The 16,874-nt window shown below is 37.8% G+C and overlaps 1 pseudogene; it reads right to left on the bottom strand.

Moving 5' to 3' along the window:
* Positions 1 to 2,454: 2,454 nt before the first annotated feature.
* Positions 2,455 to 5,018, bottom strand: LOC149011697 (beta-fructofuranosidase, insoluble isoenzyme CWINV1-like; annotated as a pseudogene).
* Between the last annotated feature and the right edge of the window lie 11,856 nt (positions 5,019 to 16,874).

The raw sequence follows: 16,874 nt of genomic DNA, 5'->3' as shown, positions 1-16,874 counted from the left end.
CTTGTCTCACCGTGATAGTACGGCAGCTCTTAGCTATGTCAAGGACCCCAAGTATCATGGGAAGACCAAACATATACAGTTGAGATATCACTTTGTTAGAGACATTACATCAAGAAAGAAAGTTGTACTTAAGCACATATCTACTAGTTTGATGGTAGCTGACCCTCTTACCAAACCTATAGCCAAGGATGTTTTTATTTCTCATGTAAAATCCTTGGGCTTGCGTAGATTGTGACTTATTTTTGTACTGAGACTTTCTTATTAATGAATAATATGAGTTCATTCCAGCATTTTTTTTATTCACTTTCTGTGTGATTGTGTTTCCTTCTAGCATAAAACAACATATGTCAATAGGCAAGAGAATGGCTCACTCACACGAACATTCGCCTCTGGCGCCTTGGAGGAGAGCAGAGATGAGACGGATTGTGAATGACTTTGTGTAGGTCAATTCATAATCATGAAGTCGCCTTGATTTGGAATCAAGATGAGTTTCTCTACTTGTGAAGAGAATCGACATGAATGTTCCCACTATTCATGTTGCCTATAGGAGCAGTGCGTAGTACTTTATGTGGCGCTAGGGTGGCGACAATAAAGAAACTCGGGTTAGGCGCAAGGGGTTGCGACTGGACTAAGACCTGTATGGTGTTGAGATGGACATACGTTCTATTGTATATAGAATGCTCCACCATAGCACATATATCATACTATGTGTGCTTAGCGATCATTGGAAATGAGAGGATGGATCCCTGCTCCTCTCATTGTGTGAGTCCTGGACCTTATGGTCCATTAGTGTTCTTAGTGACTTTCGACGACATCATGAAACGAAGGGTTGATATGGCTACTTTGGGGTGTTACCTATGGTCATGATAGATTCGACCTAAAGGGGCACTACCGGGAAAGGAGTCAATCCTAAGTGTAGTGATGGTCCAGGGGCGAAAGGAAATGTTTGATTCAACCGCACCCTAAAAAGTGTTTGATGGCGCCAACCGTATGTGTTACAAGTAGTGAACATTTTAAGGACAAGAAGGTGATCTCTCGGAGGGATCGAGATACCTTTAGTCCGGTGAGTTTGAATAAACCTAGGACACCGTGTTATACTAATGCTTATTTGATTTGTTTCTATGAGTGATGTGCCATTCGCGCCTTCAGGAAGGTTTCTAGTTTGGGGCTCACGCGTGCAGGTGTATATCACCGGTCGCACAACCCATTTTACCAAGATGACTTGTGGATATTAGTGTCCGGGACACGGGTGGTCTATGTATCCGGGATACATAGTGAAGAGATCAATATATATGTATATCTCGGGATATGCATGTGTGTCTCGGGACACAAGAGGTCTATGTATCCGGGATACATAGCGAGAGAGATTGAATGTGTATATCTGGGATATACAAGTGTGTCTAGGACACATTGAAAGATTAACACTTGCCCTTGTGCAAGTGGGAGCTGTTGGAATTTATTAATTTGATTAATAAATTAAATGCCCAAGGGCAATATTGGAAACTCACTATTAGGGCGGTTACAAAATAGGTTATATATTTTAGTAACCACCGCATTAGTGAGTAAGTAACGGAGTGATTCATTCGCACGAGCGAATCTCTGAGAAACGGCGGCTCCATCTCTCTCTCCCTCTCTCTTAGAATCGCAGGCTTAGATTTTCTTCTTTGCTAGTATTTGATCTTCATTCCATTAATCCACGGCATTTGGGTTGTGGATATTATTCCCTTTCCCTGTGATTGAGGAATCTCGCCGGTAAATCTTTGGTGGTGGAACGAGGACGTGGATCTAGACTTCCGCTGTGAATACTTCAAGTAAGGGAAAGCAAATCCAGGTAAGGAATTTTTCCCCATCAATTAATTGAATTGAATTACTTTTGATGTATTACCAACAGAAAGAATAACAATAGAAAATAAATTTTCTCTTTTGTTTCCATTTCATTCCCCCCCCCCTTCTGTTCCTCAGCTTAATTCTATGTGGCTTTAACTATTATTTCACTTTAGGGTTTCGTTCTTGCTTAGATGGATCATATTCAGATTAAGACTAGCTGCTGCCGCTGAAAATGATAGAAAAATAATTTTTATTTTTTGTTTACGTTCAATTCGTGCATTTTGTTCCTCAGCAGAATTTTGTAGGGATTTTGCTATTGTTCTACTTTAGGGTTTTGTTGTTGCTTGGATGGATAATTCACCGATGTTTAAGAGCGCAATTGTTGCTGCTGGAGATGATGACCAAAGAGCGGAGGTACTTATCATTTACAAAAAAGCACACGTTGTTGCTGAATTCATCATAATATTTCATTTTATTTAGATCGTTGTTTCAACAAAAGCTCAGGTTTGTTCACATGATACTATGAACGAATACATCAACTAAATCCGTATTTGTCGTAGTTTACAGCATTCCGTCCGTCTAGCTGCTCTTTTTTTTTTTTCTTTTCTTGTCTTGTCTTGCCTCCTTTTAGTAGGTGATTTGAGCCTTCTTCATGCTCCAAGCACTTAATTTCGACATTAATATATTCTCTGTTCCATTGTTGAATACATGCAGTTGTGCTTTCTCAATATTGAGCCTTTTTTGGATAAATCCTAGATGTGATACAAACTTTTCCTTTGCCACCAAAACTCTCGATGATGGAGTGATCAATCTGCAAAATATGAAACTCCACATATCCATCAGAATGCAAAACTGCTAGTAAATAGATAATGCATTAATGTTCTATCTTGACTGCAACAAATAGATAAGCCTGTAATGTTATGGGGAACCTTTCCCTTAGTCACACTCAGTGAACTTACCAAGCTCCTTAGTGATAATTCTTCATGGCGAGGATCGACATCTAGAAAAGCTCCATAAGTGGTTTTATCTATATGTTTTTCCTCAAAGAAGACCTGCCGTGTTTATTGTACAGAATTAGGAAAAATTTTATGGGGGTGATAATACAAGGAAGAGTTGAGTTCAAGAGAAACTGAAACCGACCTGCTTTGGTCACTGCACATGAGAACTACATATCTCTCCTTGTGTTTAAATACTCTGAAGAATATGGCTGTTTGTTCTTTCAAGCCTTTAGAAGCCAAAGCCAGCAACCCAAATGGTCCTATACTTCCTTTAACGGAAGCCCCCTTTTGACTACAAAGTAGTTGTGGATTATCCCAACTTGGATCCATGTTCTCAGCTTTCTCCAGTGTTGATAACGGTAATGAAAATGAAACCTCAACATCGGCCTTTCAAAAACCAAAAGGGAAGAGAAATTGAAAAATTGCTGATGGAAAAAAAACACACACACACACTAAAAGAGAAGAAAATCTCATAAGACTTTGTCTGTTCTCTTGTTTGTCGAAGACAAATTAAAATGTCTCAGAGGGTAGGTAGATTTTATTGGTTTTCTGCAATATTCGTTCTGAAACTTATGAAAAGCTATATCACTCTTGTGGAGGAAAACAGATTAAGAAACTCACTTGTGAGGCAATGACACCAGAAATTTCAACTGTTGATCCTTTCTTCAGCTCTGTGCTGTGCAACTCAACTGGCTTTCCACGTAATTTCTCTATTTCCTTGACTGGCCATTGAACTAGTTGTTTCCCGGTTTTGTCGAGCCAAATGTTCCTGGGAATTGCCTGAAAAACCAAAGTAGATAAGACTTAAATTGCTTAGAAGGTGTGCATAATGAACTGTTAAATTAAAGTCTGCCTCACCTGAACTCCAGCCCATCCTCTCTTCACAGCGTCATGTTCGCTATCTGATTCGTTAATCCAACCCCACAATATCCTTCTGTTCTTAGAGTTGTCAAAGAATGTCTTAGAAGCATAAAATTTTCCATAATCATATCTCAGACCTGAATCGTCGTCGATGGAACCTTTGTCTGGAACATACCTATCCTTGTTGACTTTGTAAGTACCAATTGTGTAGTATTCATGTTTGGTATCATCCAGACTCACCTTAAGCACATGCTTAACATTAGGACCAACCACAGATGTGTCAAGACCAACAACACTTTTCACAGACACAGGGAAGAAATCTGGGCACTCCCACATTCCTGTCTTCTTGGATGAATGGAGTGGGTGATCAACTCTTTCCCATTTCATGAAATTCTTGCTCTTATAGAGAATCGCCTTCCCTCGACGGTTGGTCCTGCTTCCGATGATCACCCTCCATTTCCCATCAGGAGCTTTCCAAGCAGTGGTGGGATCCCTGAATGAGCTTGCATTGATCCCATCAATGGGAGTCATAAGAGGATTTTGTGGTGGTTTAGTCCATTCTCTCAGAAACGGATCAGAGAGATTCTTGGGCAATGCTATGTTCTGGACTTGGTTTTTCTGTGGGTCTATACCAGTGTAGAGGATGGCAGGCTTGTCCCCTGGGAGGATTGTAGCTGAACCAGACCAGCAGCCATTAATGTCAGACTCTATGGATGGGTAGATTGCTGGTTCGTGGTGTGCCCAGTTGACGAGATCTGTGGAAGTGGCGTGTGCCCATACTATGTTTCCCCATACCGCACCTTTTGGATTGTACTGATAGAAGAGGTGATAGATTCCCTTATAAATCATAGGCCCTGAAACCATATGACACTACAGTTAGAACATGAGAGCCAGCTCGATCCCTCCCTTGTGCATTAATCCCTTATATTAACAAAGAAGTTGAAATTTAAATTACAAATACTTGTGCTAACCATTAGGATCTGTTTAATCCATGCAGTGAGATCAAATTGTGCATTCCAGTATGACAGACATGCCAACAACATAAATCAGAAGAAGTTAGTTAAAAAGAGTAATATTGCTGGAAATGTCAGTAGAAGTCATATAAATGCTACAGGAGATAAGAGAATGAGAAGATAGTGAATAACCATTGATCCAGTGTTTGGCAGGTTGGAAATGGTAGCCAGTTCTGAAAGGCTGATGGGTTGCTACAGCACTGTTCTCAAGAGATTGAAGGTGTAAGAAAATCTTGTGAGAGGCTTCGACATGGAGTAGTTCATGGTCATGAAGAAGAGAACATAAGCCAATAAAAAGCCAAACAACGTTGAAATTCATGTTTTTTTCCTCTGAGGAACCGAGAGAATTTGACAAGAACTAATGAAATATGGTTCCCAGGTTCCCACGTTTATATAGCACATAAACAGAGTAAAATTATATGGAGACAGTTAATTTTGCTGACCTCTATTTCTGTTTCTTTTAACAACAAGGATTCAATGGTGATCGGCTACTAATTTTTTCTTATTTTTGTTTCAGATAATGCTTCGTGGATAAAGCAAAAAGACAGTAAAGAAAGTGCCCAAAAACTGCTCTGGGTTGTTTATATATGTTTTAAACAGTTGTAGGAAAGCCGGTTTGTATTTTGGGAATTGACATCAAAACCCAGTTGGGAAGGAAGGGAATACAATTGCCTTAACCCACGGTTGGGCTTCAAATTAGCTGGACTGCTGGACCATAGATTTAACAATGCAAACAGAAATTTTATGATTAGGTGTATTTATTTAGTAGACGCCAAAAGAAGGATTTAAATTTTGGGTGAATTGATAATTTCCAAAAGAATTTCTACCATGATGAGAATTTCATTGGTATCATGGATGGTTTCTGTTTCATCAATGCTTTACCTACCAATTTGGCAGAGAAATCACTGTTGATGAAATCGTTGATACCCATTTGTCATCTTTGGATGAGAGAGTGAGGTTATTGAAAATTGAATTGTAGTTGTGGAGAGAAGAGAGATACTCCCTATTTGTGTAGACAATTTATAACATTTGTACAACAGTGACATTGGTGTCCCATATTTCCTCATCAAGATTTTTTTTTTTTTTTGGGTTACTTACTTTATATGCTCGTTGAGTTATTCTTTAGTCTCTTGATTCAAAAACCCCCTCAATTTCTATCAAGGAATAATTTTATACCAATTTCTGTGAATTCGACCTTACTCACTGCTATCACAAATTTCAGTTTAAAAAAAGATTATTTTTTGTGGTTATGATAACTATTACAATGTGCATTAAGTGAATGAGTCTATAGTAGATGTGACACTTGCAAATGTGTTGAAGAAATATTTCACAAGTTGGTAACAACATATTAAATGACAACTCATATCAAATAAATGAACTTAGATGTTTATATGCTTCAATATGAAAATTTTAACATGTTAGAAAATGAGGATATCATTCTTTATTTAATAAATTTATTAATACTATTAACAACGGAGGATGAAACTCGACAAGACACAAGGTCCCGATGAAATTCCAATAAAAGTATGGAAGAGCTTAAGAACCCTTGGACTAGTTTGGTTGACTAAGTTGTTTAATAAGATTATAAGCACAGGGAAAATGTCAGATGAATGGAGGAGAAGCGTCGTAGTTCTAATTTACACAAATAAATGTGATATTCAAAGCTATAATAACTATATGGGGCATTAAATTGATGAGCCATACTATGAAATTATGGCAGAAAATAATTGAAACTCGTTTGAGACACTTAACTACAATTACAAAGAAACAATTTGGGTTTATGCTGGAAGATCTACAACGGAGGCTATTTACCTAATTAGGAGACTTATGGAAAGGTATAGAGAATGTAGGGAAGACCTTCATACGGTATTTATAGACCTAGAAAAAGCTTATGATAGAATCCCTTGAGGGTTAATTTGGCAAGTACTACAGCAAAGAAGTGTTGTAAGTAAATATGTAGATATAGTTAAGGATATGTATGATGGTTCGGTGACAAGTGTAAGAACAGTGGGGAGACAAAGTAATGAATTCCCAATTACAGTTGGGCTACATCAAGGATCAACTTTAAGCTCATATCTATTTGCACTTGTAATTGATGAATCAACCAAAGACATTCAAGATGAGGTCCCTTGGTGTATGTTTTTTGTTGATAATATTGTGTTGATTGATGAGACTCGAGGGAGGATTAATACCAAATTAGAATCATGTAGAGCAACTTTGGAATCAAAAGGCTTTAAAAATAAGTATAACGAAGATAAAATATCTAGTTTGTAACTTTAGTCATGATCGAGTTGACGATGAGGTGGTGATACTTGATGATGAGGAGATTCCTCAAAGTGAGTGTTTTAAGTACCTAGGTTCAATCATAAGTAAAAGAGGTGATTTTGATGATGATGTTTCGCAAAGAATCAAAATAGGGTGGATGAAGTGGAGAGGTGCGTCCAGGGTCTTGTGTGATCGGCATATTCCATTAAACCTTAAAGGAAAATTTTATAGGACCATTGTTCGACCAGCTAGATGTACAGTGCAGAGTGTTGGGCTTTTAAAAAGAATCATATAGATAAACTCAGTGTGGAAGAAATGAGGATGCTAAGATGGATGAGTGGCAAAACTAAGATGGATAAGATAATGAATGATCATATTAGAGTTGGTTTGGGAGTTGCTCTCATAAGTGATAAGCTTCGGGAAAGTCGTTTGAGGTCACATAGCCAAGTTCAACGAACACCAATAAATGCCCCTGTACGGAGAAGTGATATAATCCAGATTGAAAAAACTAGAAGAGCTAGGGGTAGACCTAAGATAACCTTAAGAGAAGTGGTGAGAAAGGATATGCATAGCTTAGGCCTAGTATCTAGCATGGCCTTGAACAGAACTGATTAGAAAGCAAGAATCCATGTAACGGACCCCATTTAGTTGGGACAAGGCTTATTGTTGTTGTTGTTGTTATTGTATTAACAAGTTGCGTAGCCTTAGAAATGAGTTCTCAAGTGTTGAAGCGGCAAGAAGAGTTTTAAGAGCACTTTCATCTTCATGGAGAACTTAGAAGACCAACAATTCAAGAGTTGGATAACTTATCAAAAATTACAGTCATCGAGCTTATGGGGTCTTTTCTTGCCCATGAGGTGCAACTTGAAGAAGACAAGAAATATGAAGAAAGCTGTTGAAAGGAACAAAAGAAGAAAACAATTGGCCTCAAGAGCTTAACCAAGGAAGATGAAGAAAGTTAAGGTGAAGGGGAGGACTCCTACATTGAAAAATAAATATTGTTCTTCACAAGGAAGTTCAAAAAATTACTCAAGAAGTAAATAAGAAAGTATCTCCTACAAAGAACAAGGATCCAAGGAACCAAAAGGTAAAAATTCCTCTAAAAAAATTACTTTATCTACTAGTAACAGAGATGTTATTTGTTTTGAGTATAAGAAACTCGGTCACTTCAAATTTAAGTGCTCAAATCAAGGCAAGAAGAAAACTTACAAGGCCGAAGTATCCTACAACACAAGCAATGATGAAGAAGAAAAGGAAGAATCCAATGAGAAGAAGATCAACTTAGCCCTAATGGCAAGATCGGAGGCGGAGAAAGAAGACCTTGAGGTAAACTCTTTATATGGTAGTTTAAGTTCTATAAATGATTAAGATGGTATAGATGAAGTACATGATATTGATGAGGAAGACCTTGCTAGTGGCTTTGAAAACCTATACAAAATTAGTAAAATGCTTGAAAAGAAGAATAAAACTCTAAGGTGATTTAATTTCCTTAAATAATATAATTAGTAGATTACATGAGCATATTGAGAAAATTGAAAAGGAAAATAAAGATTTAAATAACAAGTATCTTTACTAATAGACAAAAAAAAACATAGATAACCTACTAAGAACCCCTCAAAAGAGTCTCTAAGATAAAGAGGGCCATAGATTCAAGAGTGAAACTACTAAGCCTAGGAAAGACAAGGAGGGTAGATTTGAAAAATGATTATCTAGTAAGAGTCCTCAACTAAAACCCACAAATATTTAAGGTAACAATCAAAAGAAAAATAAGATTCGTCCTCAAGAAAATAAAGGAAACAATAGAAAGGGAAATTACAATCACCAAAACAAATGGCAAAATTGGAAACAAAACAATAGTCCAAAGGGTATCCTAGGAGCAAAGAGACAAAATTATACTAAGCAAGGTTACCAAAAATAAAATAACTATCCTCATAAAAATTATAGAGGTTATCAAAACAATTATGGCCATAAGTGGCAAAAAGACTACAAAATTACTATAATGCCAAAAATCAACATTTACACCAATTTTGGCCACACTAAAATCAAATGATGTTTAATTATGGATAACCATGTCCCTATTATGTCTCTTTGATTATGTGCCTCAATCATTCTCTAGGTCACAAATGCCTTGTTTTGGTTAAATGAAAATCATTTTAAGGGAGAATATGCTATTTTATGTTATCATCTTTTAATTTCTTTTAAGTATGCATTATTAAGGGAGAACATGTATAAGTTAAGGGGGAACTCCATTTGAGGGAGAGTTTTACTTGAAGGAATGTTTGTTGATGACAAAAGGGGGAGAATGGTGTGAGGTATTCATGATGAAAAATGCATATGACTAATGAATTATTTATATTAATGATCATTCATATTGTTTCCTCACTTGTGTGTTTATCATAAAAAAGGGGGGGGGGGAGATTATTAAGAAAATGCCATGTCAACATAATCACATCAATACCACATCAACCTCCTTTGGTTTTGATGATAACAAACAAATGGTACTAATGTTGTACTTTATGTTGTGTGTGCTTAGAAAGAATCAAACCAACTGTAATGGAACAAGCCTAACTCCAACTTAGATGTCCAAGCTCAAATGAAGACCAAACCAAGTTGAGCATGATGAATGGAGTACAAGAAGACTCTATAGCAAGAACAAAGATGAAATCAAGCTCAAGACCAAGACTTAGTACACTTAGGCCATAGGATACCTCTCATGCACATTCTTAGTTGTATTTGCATTTAACCAATGAAATCATATGCATTATGTCATTAGAATGACCTAGGACATGTTTTAGACAGATAAAAAAAATCCCCATAAAGAAGCCAAGTCCAAGCTTGTTCCCCAAACGATGCACTGCTACATTTAGATGATGCATCGTCACATTCAGCTAGCACACTGTTACATTCAAATAGTACACCATTACACTCAAACGATGCACCTTGAGAATAAAGTGCATCAAAGTAGCGTTGTCCCCTAGAACAGCATACCTTTTGGACCCAATGGTAAATCATCTAGCCCAAACGCACCGTCTAATAAATTATAGCCTAACGATTAGATTTCCAATGGCTATTTTTTCCCCTAACGGTGTATTGTGTTCTTGGAAAGACACACCATTTCAGTCGGAATATGACTACTATTTCTATCCGTTGGGAGTGGGGCTAAGGCACTTGAAGGTCATCTATATAAGCCCAACTAAGCCCCTTTTGAGAGCTTCCACCTTGTGCATTGAATACTAGCTCCCTACTTACTCTCAAGCTCTCAAATTCTCAAAGACTCATTTGTTCATGCCTCTCACCCTCTCTCAACCTTGACGGATATTCCAAGGTGTCAAAGCAAGCACAATGAAGGGAGGCTTAAGGTGATTGAAGGCATTTGGGGAAATCAATAGTTGTGCATACATTCAAATCTTGAACATTCAGTCATATTTGCATAACCACTCACACAAGGGATAAAGTGTTGCACTCCTTGTTAGGTAATATCTTACTAATCTTGTACTTGTATTGTCAATTTTAGTTTATGCAGATTATAATTGGTTAAGGTGGTTGTTGCCTTAGGATAAACAAATATTATAACTTACCCTTAGACCAACAAACATTATAAGAGTTTGATTCTCTATCCACCGTATTGAAAAAGAGTCACTAATTGAATACTCTCTTGAGGTAAAGAGCTTGTAAAGTTGAACCACTATAAAATTCGTGTGTTGTGATTGCTATTTTAAAATTGCTTAATTTATTTTTATTTGCTCAATTTCATTTAAATTTGCAATAAATGTAACCTAGGTTACATTGACAAGTCACATCAAAATTTTCTTATGAAAAGATTTTTTTTTCTTCTAATAGATTAACCACATGTACATAAGTAAAAACCAATACATTTTTTTCAAGTTATCTCCTAGGACCATGTACCAACTGCACAACTAAATTGTTAAATCATATGGACATAAATTCATCTTAAGAAGGCCTAAAAATGGATTCCTTAGTAACCCCTAAAATCAACTAATGAATTTGCCAATTTACAAGGTCAGACATGAGTACGAGGGTTTTTTTTTTTTTTTTTTTCTTCTTCTTCTTCTTTTTTGGGTAAGAAGGGTTTTAGTAAGTTTATGTCAAAGTCACTTTAGTTTCAAAACCAAAAAGAGTAACTTTCCCTTTACACAAAGAAAGGTTTGATAATGGATTTCATTCATCCACTTTAACATTTTTCCTTTTTTAAGTTCAAAATACAGGCTCGCTTTTGTATTATCACATCTACTTTGTTGAATGAAATACTTGGTATCCTAAATATGATCGTGCTATGGAATGCAACACTATTGAATATTGCTTCAATTAGGGGTCTTGTTTTATTTTGGAGGTTAATCCGTCTAGAAACTAGACTACACCGTAAGGGGCATCTACAATTTTGAATCCTCCCAACAACATGGAATTAGTCATCAATGAAGGAAAATATGTTTATTCTGCTCCATTTTGAACACAAATGTAGATAGGAGTCCAGACTTTGGATCGGATAGAGGATCTCAATTATGTAAATGATAGCATCTATACATTAGTTGTCATTGTTGTTGCATAGTGCATGTGTCTTCTTATTATAAGCCTTATATTTTGGTATACTACAATGATGGTGGCAGCTCAGGCAAGTAACCATAGAACAATACATGCATCATTAGGTCTAGAGTTTGAATCCCCTCGGCGTTAGGGGAAAGCCTTGCCTTATATTTGAATTATACACGACAGCTACCCCACGTGAGGATGTAGTCAAAGTGTGCGTAAGGCGTAAGCTGGCCTGGGTGAAGCTCAATTCCCACCCAAAAAAAAAAAAAAAAAGTAATAAAATAAAAATAAAGACATCATTCTAGATGAGTTAGCAAAAATGTGTAGCCTTGCAAATAGTGATTGGACTCTACCCAAAAAAAAAGTAAGCAAGCAAGTAGTGATTGGACAATGATGGTGGATTTGTTGATAATGACAATGATGATGGTGATGGTGATTCTAGACTCTGTCCCTTGAATTCTTGGAGAAGCAATTTGCTATGAATCGGGTTGCTTCATTCTATGTTTATAAAGGGATTGGAAGAACCCTCACATGTTAGGACATGAGATAGGTCAGAAATGCTATATAGGTCGAAATTGGTTCTTGGATCAGTAAAGAAAGCATAAACAAGTCAATGGAGAGGTTATGGGTTTGACCCTTGTGGACGACAAAGCTCCCTCTAGGGATGTAATCATGGTGCGTGCAAGCTGGTCCGGATGAACCTCAAATACCAACACAAAAAAAAAAAGGAGAAAGAAAGAAAGCGTAAACAATAGAAATTTTTTTTCCCTCTTTTGTTTTCCATTTCATTTCCCCCTTTTCGTCCGACAACATAATTCTATGAGGCTTTTATTCACTTCAGGGTTTCAGTGTTGTTTGGACAGATCATATTCAGATTAAGACCAATTGTTGCTGCTGGAAACAATAGAAAATAGTTCTTTTTTGTTTCCATTCGATTTCCTCCTTTTTGTTCCTCATCTTAGTTCTGTATGCATTTTACTTTTGCGTTGGGGAAACGGATGCACAACCACGAAGAAAAAAAAAACACAAGTAAAACACACGCGACGAGTTTAATGTGGTTCGGCAAAACCCCCTACATCCACTAGAGAGAGAGAAAAAAAAAGTTCCATTATATCCAAGAAACCTCACACAACTCTCTCACCTCACAAAGTGCTCCACCTGTGCTTGCCCCCATCCCTAGGATGAATTCCCCAATCCCTCATCAGGATTGATTGATCTAGGTTATCCCATAGAGACTATTTATAGGGAAACCTAAAACCCTAATCCCCATATAATTATAATTTTAAGCCTATACAAGTAATTGACCCATCACCTGTCCAATTACAAATATAGTCAAACTATAATTATACAAACTTGCAGAATACAAGACACCCAAACCCAACAATCTCTACCAGTTGTTGATATCTCTCTACAATTACCTATCTATGTGTATCTACCACACCTTACTGCAAGGCCCACATCTCCTCTAGGGATGCTTTCTTGACTGCCATCACTAAAACGAGCATCACTCACATCCCACACTCAGGGTGTCCTGTACAACTCATCACCAACATACGATGCAACATGGGTTCACCTCTCCTATTGCTGCAGCCTACTTTGAGAGATCCCCACCACTAACCAAGTCCAAAGAGAAAGTCACTCATTTTATTTTAGAATTGCCCTTGTTCACTACTTGAACGACCCACAAATTCCGCCTACCTGTACCCCTTGCCCTAGTGCCAACTAGAGCTCCACCTATTTCAATACTCCCTGCAAGCCTATATAATTTTCTCAATTTGTGCCCATTCTCAATTTCAGAAATATCGCTTGCATCGCCTGTGTCGCCAGGCACCGACACGGCAACACCCGGCGACATTTCAGTCCGTGGTTGTAACTCGAAAGCTAAAGGAGGCTGCCATGGCAGTAATCCTGCTAAAGACCTTACGGTGAAGCATATGAGGAGAGTGACAACTGGAAGCCTAAGCATTGACACCCGCTTCGCAAAAGAAAGTGCTCAAACACCCCTCTTACGCAGCCCTTTGAACCTATGGACTCTTTCAAATCCTTCGTGGATTCTTTATGTTTAACTCCATTGATCTTGATTCCCTTCTGACCAATATGCGATGATATTCTATTGAGATTTATGACTGTGTTGGCCAAGCAATGCTCAACCCCTTCTCGACTACATTCTACCAAGCCTTTGCAATGGGTCAAAAGTTGATGGAAAACCAAGTGACCCTAGTTTCTCATTTCCAATGGTTCTTGATTTTTTTTTTTTTTTTGGTGCACTTTTTTACTCTTTTCATTTTGTTGTCACTCCTATTGTGGATTCGTAAAACTCTTGGCTTCTTCTTCAAACTTGATTTTATTCTGCTACCTTGGTCTAACTAGCTTTGTGTGTTTTCCTTGCTACTTACTGCCTTTTTCTTATTAGTGTTCCTTGGTATTTGTCATGGGTACTACAACTAATCTCTATTGTTTGATTATAGTCTTTTTTGTATTCCTTCTCCCAGGACCCTGGTATATCGATAGTGGGTCTTGTGTCTATTTTGCTTGTGTGTTTCCTGTGAAGGGAGAAGCTAGTTAAAATGAAATTGTTTTTTCTCAAATGTACGTGGCATTAACAGGAAGTTCACTATTAATCATCTTGTGAACCTCATTGCAAGGATTTCAATGAAGTTAAAATGAAGTTCAATGGCTCTCTTAACTCCTGCAATTCCCTTTTTAAAGTACACAACTTGGGTATCAGGGGTTATCAAGAAGGAATTTGGTTGTTAACCAAATCATCACAACCTCCAAACCCCCCCCCCCAAAAAAAAAAATTATGTTCTCCTCTCCTCACTGTGTGGCTCTTAAATCTTCACTCTATTCACCCTCATGGTAATCATTCTATATGCCCCTTCCCAGTATACCCTCTAGAAAATAGTGTTGGATATACCATGTTAAGATGATTTTGTGGAAGTGATTTTGTATTACCTCTTCATGTGTATATATAATACAATCAAGCAAAGAATAAAATAAATGTAGTATGCTATACATAAGGGAAGAAATTAGTTGCAACGGTCATATTATCTCCAACGGTCATATTCTCTATCTCCAACAGTCATATTCTCCAAAGATCTCCAACGGTCATATTATGGCTAATACAAACCTTAAGCACAATCACCGAACCAATTCTTCTCTGTGGAGATTTCAATGAAGTAATGTCATCTGCTGATAAGTGTCGATGGCTCTTCTGTCCAATCCCTACACAACAATACCTCTCAAAACTGATAGAAGACCAGTATCTCTCTTAGTTAGATAGAGAGGGACCCAAATTTACTTGGTCAAGCCACAAGAAAACCTCCACCTTACAAAGGAAAACCTGAACAAAGTGTTTGGCAACCCAAATCTTCTTGCGGTACTCCCAAACTTGAAACTGTCCAAGCTAGCCGCCATTGGTTTGGACCACTCACCTCTGTTAATTAATACTAACAACTCAACTTTGCCAGGTAGGAAGCTGTTCCACTACCAGATGGCCTGGCAAGGCCACCATGACTTTTTGCCCCATGATTTTCTGCCATATGTTGGTAAGGGATACCGATTAAGGAGCTACTATCCAGATGGACTACGGTTCAACATCATTGTGTGTTTTGTGGTGGAGGCCCCAAATCAAGTTAGCATTTATTTGTCAATTGTGAGTGGATCAAGCGCATCTGAAGAGCAGGGCCATTGGGTGTGAGAATGGAAAATCTTACATAGAAAAATCTATTACAACTTTGCATTTCTCTTTTTTACAACAATCATTTTGATAAACCTATGCTAAGATGAATGTTCTCCATTTTGATGATCACTTGTTATTGATTGGATACTACAAAATGATGTAGATTTTCGACAAGCCAAACCAGATCCTTCTAGGGTAATGGAGTTTGTTAAAAGTTGGTCCAAAGAACTTAAACTCAAACCCCTTGGAGGAAATGATGAACAACAAATAGGAATTAGAATTATACCCAACACAACCCCCATATGGAAGGCAATTAGCAATACTAATTTAAACAATACCACAATCTTGATGTCTGCATGGGCAATCCATACAAAGAAGAACTGCTCAGGGTGCTGCTGGAGAATACTTCACAAAGGCAAAATCAAGTCTTGAATGATAGGAGCTCACAAAGGAAACAATCCTCCCAAAGGTTTTATGGCACAAGGCTTAATAGCAGGATTTAAATCGGCTGACCAACACTATCAACATTGACACCTTTTGGACAAATAGAGCCTATGAAAGATTACCTCCCCACTCCAAAAACCACATTGCTTGTAGATCTGGCACTAGAGTTGCTTACCAATGCTCCCACTACAACCATCAGGTCTATCCAACTATTTCAAAATAAGGACTTCCAGCAACTGTTCACAATTAAACCTCGCATAACAAGCAGCCTTTAAATTGGTAGATACTGGGATGGGACGAGCTATCCAATTCAGACCTCTCCCACTCCCTAGGTTTGCTTGGTTTGGGTTCCGCCTGTAATAGGAAGTCTTCTTCCTCTCCTTTGGTTTCCCCACCTATGACTGAGGGTTTACGGATGCGTTGCAAAGTTCTTGTATAGAGTTTAAACTCTTATTTCTCTACTTACTCTCCGGATCACCCTAACACACCTTTGTTTTGTGAGCGGAGTCTGTGTTTTGGAGTTGTTGCGCCCTTTGTCATGAGAATTTTGTTTCATGGGGAGGGACTATCCGAGAGAGTGAGGGATTTAAGAATGGTGATGATGCAATAGCAGAGGACATTTCAGCACCAACGAAGCTTGCACTGCTATAGTAGGATAATAGCCCTTCTGTATCTCAGGGGAATGGCCTCAAGGTCGACATGACCATTATATTCCAACTCTTCTAGGGTTTGCCGGAGTTGGAGGAGGTTGCCGGAGTTGGAGGCGGAGGAGAAAGAGCTTCGTTTCAAAGGAGTTTCTTCTTGAAGACAACGGAGGTAAATGGAAAAAAAAAAAAATAATGACGGGTATTTTGGTCCTTATACATTAACGGGTATAATGGACATTTTTCAATCCTAATTTAACAATCAAAACGCTTGACCATCAAGGGGGTTAACTTGGAATTTTTCACTTTACACAGAGGTGGCGTCATGGAATATATCATCCCTCAGGGGGCAGTCACAAATTTGGGCCCAATTAAGTGGGTGCCATGCAAAAAAAATCAAGAAAAAATAAAATAATAATAATAATAATAGGGGGTGAGAAAAAAGGGACAGGTTTGTTACAACTGATTATTCAAATTTTGAAATGCAAAGAGTCCGTTGAGTTATCGACTCTTATCAGTTTGTCATAGTTTACATCATTCCGTCCGTTAAGCTGCTGTTTTTTCTGTTTTTTCCTTCTTGTCTTGCCTCATT

Source organism: Hakea prostrata, chromosome 7 (genome assembly GCF_041222555.1).
Source record: "Hakea prostrata isolate BN-2017 chromosome 7, UWA_Hpros_2, whole genome shotgun sequence".
NCBI lineage: Eukaryota > Viridiplantae > Streptophyta > Magnoliopsida > Proteales > Proteaceae > Hakea > Hakea prostrata.
Note: the sequence above shows the minus strand (reverse complement) of the source record. Positions and strands in the feature narration are given on the sequence as shown.